The sequence below is a fragment of the Anarrhichthys ocellatus genome, unplaced genomic scaffold (assembly GCF_004355925.1).
Source record: "Anarrhichthys ocellatus isolate YVR2014 unplaced genomic scaffold, GSC_Weel_1.0 scaffold2540, whole genome shotgun sequence".
Taxonomy (NCBI): Eukaryota; Metazoa; Chordata; class Actinopteri; order Perciformes; family Anarhichadidae; genus Anarrhichthys; species Anarrhichthys ocellatus.
Window position 1 is genome coordinate 1 of NW_022282514.1, and position 7421 is coordinate 7421.

The window sequence follows — 7421 nt, forward strand, 5'->3', positions numbered from 1 at the left end:
ATGGAATTTGACTCCGGTTTCCACCGGTCTATGATGTTGTTGTTGATGATAATGATGTCACTATGTTTTGCTCTCAGAAGCGGGTGTGTTTGGGGATGGAGGTCCAGGTGACTGAGTGTCCAATGGAAACGTCCCACACCTTCACGGTGTCCAATCAGCAACAAGAACAGCAGGTGAGTTCAGGTGTTAAGCTGCGTTCACACCAAACGCGGTCGCAACGCGTTGAGATGCTCCTCCCGATGGCCTATCGGCGTTGAGATGCTCCTCCTTCATCACTGACGTTGATTCAGGAAACAAAGACTGTATCCGTCTGTGTTCAGAGCTCTACGACACCTCATAGTAGTAGAGAGCAAACTGTGTATAAATGTATAAACCATGTGGTACAAACAATGAAAACCACGCTGTCTATATAACGTTATATATATATATATATATCTCTATATATATATCTCTATCTATATCTACATCTATATATCTATATATATCGTCGTGTTGATGGAGCTGCTAGAACCAACCTCCATTCAGAAAACAAGTATTTTAAAAGTGATTTACTTGTCGTCTAGTGGAGAGAACTAAGGAAACATGAATTCAGACTTTACAAATCTGCATCATTGTGTAGTTATTTCGGCATCTTTTTTATTTGTTTATTACAATTAAATCACAGAAAGCTTGTTCATTTTGGGTTCGTAGTGAACCAGCAGAACCAGTGAATACACCTCCAGATGATGAACCTCTGCGGCGTGTCTAGCGTGAACGACACAATTAACTTTGGTGAACGTACCTTTAGAAGTAACGTGATATTTTGGGGCTGTTGCTATGGTAATATGTGTGTGTGTAGGTTGGTGTGGTCCGGTCCAGACCTCCTCTGCTCTGCTGTCCCAGGTGTCTCGGAGGAGAACCAGTAAGTTCTGTTGATGTTATTGATCATATTGATAAATATGACTTCTGTTTAGGTAATGACTCAATTAAAGGTCGACAGCAGGAGTGAGACGGGTCTGTAGTGAGACGGGTCTGCAGAGAGACGGGTCTGCAGTGAGACAGGTCTGCAGAGAGACGGGTCTGCAGTGAGACGGGTCTGTAGAGAGACGGGTCTGCAGTGAGACGGGTCTGTAGAGAGACTGGTGACGTCACCCAGAGCTTTCTGAGGCTCATGGACTTCAGGCCGGACGGGTGGAGCCTGGTCCAAGCTACTGAGCTAGCTAATGCTAACGAGCTAGGCTATATGCTATTGTGTGATGCTAGCCCTGTGACCTCCAGTGGACGTGGGAGGAACTGTTTATTAAAGTCATGTTTCATGTTTTAGGGTCACATCAACCACATCATGGGCCACTGAGCAGGAGGAGGAGGCAAACAGTCATGACCCCGCCCACTGAAAGGACCAATCGGTTGCTCCTTTTCTCTGATTTTTAACATTCCTACGTTTCCAGAGCTTTCCACCACCTCATGTCCTTCCTCAGTCGTCATCACGTGACTTTGTTTGCTGGTGTGTTTAAGGACAATCTGAAATCTGAGTCTGATCTTCATCACAGGATTAAATGTAAATCGGAGCGCTTTTCCATTAGCTCTCTCAGTTCTCAGATATCCACGTGTCCATGAACGCACCGTCACGTAGAGAGAAGCTGTTTTATCAGTGAGCTGCAGGCTGCCTCTGATCTGGGGGTACTTCTCAAGTCTCTTAATTGTCGTATCCTCGCTTGAACCGGATGTTGTTTCTGCACCGCCATATTGACGGCCGTCCCAAAGCTCTAATGTAGCTCTGAGGAGAGAGGATGGAGGAGGGACCTCAGAGGAGTAAATTCAGTCATAATCTGAATTTCAAAACGTACAGACGTAAATAATTCATAAATAAGACGATCGCATTCCGCCGATAGAAATGGATCCTGTGCTTATAAACAGAACACAGTTTGTTAACAGACTACAGAGAGAAACACCTCTACAGTGATTACTGTGTGTCTTTATTAGTTATTAGTATTATTAGTTACTGTTATTAAGTACAGTGATCATGTGAACAGACACAAACTTATCAAAAGTCTCTCCAGCTGTTAAAGCCGACTGACAGCTGATCCAGCTGTGATCAGCTGATCCTCTGTCATCAGAAACAGACGTCGCTTCACGTGACACAACTGAAGAAAGGACGTCTCATGTCTCTTAAAACATATTTCCTTGTTTCCTCTCTCCTCGCATGGTTTCCTCCATGCATCCCTGGTGGGAGGGACTAGGACGCAAGGAAAGGACGCAAGTGAGGGAAACGGGGATGCAGTTAAGAGACTTGAGATGAACCCTGGTGAGACCTACTGCACTGTTGTCTGTGTCGTTGGCTCGTTAGCTAACACCTCTGAGATAACGTTCACATGTGACGAGTGATTGTCCTCAACATCACAAAAACACTTTTCAAACATCACTTCCACAAAGAAACGTCAAACCGTGTTGAAGGTAAAATGTGTTCATTATTCGTATAATTCTTTACAATTATTTCAAAAACAATCAAAGGGATGGTGAAGACTTTGTGTCTTCAGTAGGCTGGAGACAGGCTTCTGTGTGTCAGCGGTCTAAAGAGTTAGAGTACTTTGTGCTACAACTTGTTTGGTTTTAGGTGTATTTTCTCTGAGTACCTCCATTAGCATTCACTAAAAGGGAAATATTAATGTTTAGTTCTTGAAAAAGAATCTGAAATCTTCCTCTTTGTAAATTTATATTTTTGTGACAGTTTTTTATTGATCTGAATGTAAGGCAGCTTCCTGTAGAGCTCTATTTTTAATGGCATTTCCTTTCTTGAAGCTGACCAATCAGAGCACATCATTTGTACTAGAGACTGATTAAAGAATAAACATTTGCCTGATTAAACATAAAGATGATTTATTTCTGTTGCACCACAAGGTTCTCAACATGGCAGCTAGCAGCTAACGGTGCTGTCAGTGTTTACTTTGGGGGGTCATGAGCTAACCAGTGGGGCACGCTCACATACACGCATGAACAAAGAAGCTCTGATAACAGTTCATTCTCTGCTCAGGGAGGAATATCTCTATATCTTTATATAGATGATAGTTGATGAGATGATCTTACTTTACTGTGACGTTTTAAATATACTATACTATACTATTTACTTTATTCGACATACTTTACTGTGACATTTTGCGACATTGTGATGGCCTCTGTCTCTAACCATTGTAGGGTACATCTCAAGTCTCTTTTCATTTCCTCGATCCTCGCTTGAACCGGAAGTTCTGCGCCGCCATATTGACGGCGGTCCCAAAGCTCTAATGTAGCTCTGTATATCTCTACACACATATATATATACACACACACAGACACATATATATATATACACACAGACACACATATATATATATATATACACACAGACACACATATATATATATACACAGACACACATACACACACAGACACACATATACACAGACACACATACACACACAGACACACATATATATATACACACAGACACACATATATATATATACACACAGACACACATATACACACAGACACACATATACACATACACACAGACACATATGCATACACACAGACACACATATATACATACACACACAGACACACATATATATATACACACACATATATATATATACACACACAGACACACATATATATATATACACATACACACATATATACACACATATATATATATGTGGTGAAACAGGTGCAGAATCCTCTTCCACCAGCAGCTGCTGTGAACAGGCGTTCATTCTGATCTGTGGTGGATCTTCTGTCCTTGTTGAATGAGAGACGTCTCATGTCGGTACACTGGCGCACATTATTTCACTCTGTACAGAAGAACTCATACGCTGCTGTCTTACCATGTGGGCGACATGTTGAAGTGATCAGCTAAACATACATGTGACAGTTCGGTGTACGCCAGCACTTCTTACCAGAACGACTTGACATGGAATGAACAAAGGCGTGTTTTTAACTGAATTCTGATTCATAATGAAGGTGCTGTTATGACACCATTTAACGGGTTGTGGACAGAATAAACATAAGCACGAGTTGCGTTAGAGTAACGTTATATTTAAACCACATCAGATAACGGGCACTTACACTTGTGTAGCTTCTCCGCCATCTCGTTCAAATGTCAAGAGGAGGCGGAGTCATCGGACCACGTCGGCTTTGTAAGCTCCACGACTTCCTGGAGTCTGTTCTCGTGGTTCCTCGCTCATGGCTCCTCAGAGATCCCTTCTCCCTCCCTCCTCCGAGCAGCAATAAGAGCTTTGGGACGGCCGTCAATATGGCGGTTCAAGCGAGGAGCGAGGAAGATCTGGGAGGGGAGGGGGTCAAGGGCACCGGTGGAGGTCTTCATGCTGGAGAGTATGGAGGAGAGGTCCATTTCAGTGATTGAACTGAAGGATGAGAGTGAGTGGCTTGAAAGTAGGGGAGAGTCATGTTGAGGGCTTGGGGGGGTGGTAGAGGGGGGGAGGGGGCTGCCAGCTGGTTGTGTATTGCGATGACTTTGTCGTTGAAGGATAGAAATGAGTTGCATTTGCTGGTGGAGAAGGAGATGGTGTCCATGGGCTTGAGGAGTTTGTTGATGGTGGAGAAAAGCATTTTGGGGTTGTTGGAGCCAGATTGGATGATGGAGTGGTGTTCAGGGCATCTTTATATTGTTGTTGGTGAAGTTTGAAGGCATCAAGGTGAACAGTAAGTCCAGTTTTGTTGGCAAGACGTTCCAGTTGACGGCCCTACACTTCGAGGTGGCGAAGTCGGTCAGTGTACCAGGGGGCGGAGTGGGTGAAGGAAACAAGTTTGGATTTTTTGGGGGCGATGACGTCAAGACAGGAGGAGAGTGTATCATTAAAGTACTTGACCAGGTCAGTGGGTGAGGCAGTCGAAATAGGGTCAGAGGCAGAGACAGTGGCAGCCAAAGTGGAGGAGAGCGAGTAGATGTTGATAGACTTGATGTTCCGGAATGTTATGGTGCAATTCTGCTTAACATGGGGGGTGGGGATGTCTATGTCCAAGGTGATAGCCAGGTGGTCAGAGATGGTGAGGTCGATGCTGGTTAGATTGCTGATGGTAATGCCGGATGTGCAGACCAGGTCAAGTGTGTGTCCTTTGTTATGGGTGGGAAAGTCGGCATGTTGGGTGATGTTGAAGTAGTTAAAGATGTCCAGGAGTTCTGCAGAAGTTGTGGAGTCAGATGAGTCGACGTGTGTGTTAAAGTCACCGAGTAGCACAATGGATGGAGAGATGGCGCAGAGTTGTGTGAGAAATTCAGACAGGTCAGAAGGGAAAGCAGGGTTAGGTTTTGGGGGGAGGTAAATGACTGCAGTAACCAGGGGTTTGGGACCAGACAGTTTAAAGACAAGGTGTTCAAATGAGGAGGGAGCCGGGATGGTTATTGCACTTGTAGTGATGTCTTTGCCAAAAATGGTGGCTATTCCACCACCACACCCATGGAGGCGTGGCTTGTCCATGTATGAATATCCAGGGGGTGTGGTTTGGTTTAGTGAAAAGTAGTCCTGTTGGTTTTGCCATGTTTCGGTTAAACAGAAAGTCCAGATTATTGTCAGTTATGAATTCATTGAGTAAGAGGCCCTTGTTGTTTAGGGATCTAAACAGAGCAATTTTGAGATGTGGATGAATTTGGGCAGGCTGGGGTGCTCTGGTAAGGGGGCGGAGGCAGGCTCGCTCGTGTAGATTGTTGTGGTGATGACGTGCAGGAGTTGCGGCGGTGCGCTCGGCTGACCAGAGGGAGGGGATGGAAAGAGTGGAGCCATCGGGTCGATGCCTTCTCCAAGTCCACAAAGCACATGTAGACTGGTTGGGCAAACTCCCAGAACCCCTCCAGTAGTCTTGCGAGGGTAAAGAGCTGGTCCACTGTTCCACGGCCGGGACGGAATCCGCACTGCTCCTCTTGAATCTGAGGTTCGACAAGCGGTCGGAGCCTCCTTTCCAGCACCCTGGCATAAGCCTTCCCCGGGATGCTGAGTAGTGCGATACCCCGGTAATTTGAGCACACTCTTCGGTCCCCCTTTTTGAAGATGGGAACCACCACCCCGGTCTGCCATTCCATGGGCACTGATCCCGACCCCCATGCGACATTGAAGAGGCGTGTCAGCCAGGACAGCCCAACTATGTCAGCGCCTTCAGCATCTCAGGGCGGATCTCATCCACCCCCGGCGCCTTGCCACCAAGGAGCTTTTTAACTACCTCAGCGACCTCTGCCAGGGATATGGGTGAGCCTCCCCCTAGGTCCTCAGGCGCTGCCTCCTCTGCAGAGGACATGTTGGTCGGGTTTAGGAGTTCCTCAAAGTGCTCTTTCCACCGCCCGACGATGTCCTCCGTCCGGGTTAGCAGTTCCCCCCCCCTGCTGAGAACAGCCTGGGGTAAGCCCTGCTTTCCCTTCCTGAGCCGTCGGATGGTTTGCCAGAACCTCCTTGAGGCCAACCGAAAGTCCTTCTCCATGGCCTCCCCGAACTCCTCCCATGCCCGTGCTTTAGCATTCGCGACCACCGCAGCTGCAGCCCTTCTGGCCTGCCGGTACCTGTCAGCTGCTTCAGGAGACCCCTGGGCCAACCAGGCCTTGAAGGTCTCCTTCTTCAGCTTGACGGCTTCCCTCACCTCCGGTGTCCACCACCGGGTTCTCGGGTTGCCGCCACGACAGGCACCGATGACCTTCCGGCCACAGCTCCTAGCGGCCGCGTCCACAATAGAGGCTTTGAACATGGTCCACTCGGATTCCGTGTCCCCAACCTCCCTCGGGATGTGTGAGAAGTTCTTCCGGAGGTGGGAGTTAAAGACCTCCCGGACAGGGTCCTCCGCCAGACGTTCCCAGTTCACCCTCACTACACCTTTGGGTTTGCCGGGTCTTTCCAACCGGTTCCCCTGCCATCTGATCCAACTCACCACCAGGTGGTGATCAGTTGACAGCTCTGCTCCTCTCTTCACCCGAGTGTCCAAGACATACGGCCGCAGATCAAATGATACGATTACAAAGTCGATCATTGATCTCCGGCCTAAGGTGTTCTGGTACCAGGTACACTTATGAGCCACCTTATGTTCGAACATAGTGTTCATTATGGCCAAACCGTGGCAAGCACAGAAGTCCAATAACGAAACACCATTCGGGTTCAGATCGGGCAAGCCGTTCCTCCCAATCACCCCCCGCCAGGTTTCTCCGTCATTGCCCACGTGAGCGTTGAAGTCCCCCAGGAGAACTATGGAGTCGGTAGGCGCCGCCCTTTCCAGGACCCCTCCCACCGACTCCAAGAAGGCCGGCCTTATTTACATACTATGCCTTATTTACATGCTATACTATGACTTATTTACATACTGTACTATGACTTATTTACATACTGTACTATGCCTTATTTACATGCTGTACTATGCCTTATTTACATACTATGACTTATTTACATACTATGACTTATTTACAT

General features: G+C 47.0%; 1 long non-coding RNA gene across 1 annotated transcript; it reads left to right on the plus strand.

Moving 5' to 3' along the window:
- Positions 1-44: 44 nt before the first annotated feature.
- Positions 45-1733, plus strand: LOC116378406 (uncharacterized). The gene is made up of 3 exons (XR_004212298.1): positions 45-173; positions 839-901; positions 1304-1733. It is a non-coding gene; the product is annotated as an uncharacterized LOC116378406 (long non-coding RNA).
- The last annotated feature ends 5688 nt before the right edge of the window (positions 1734-7421 follow it).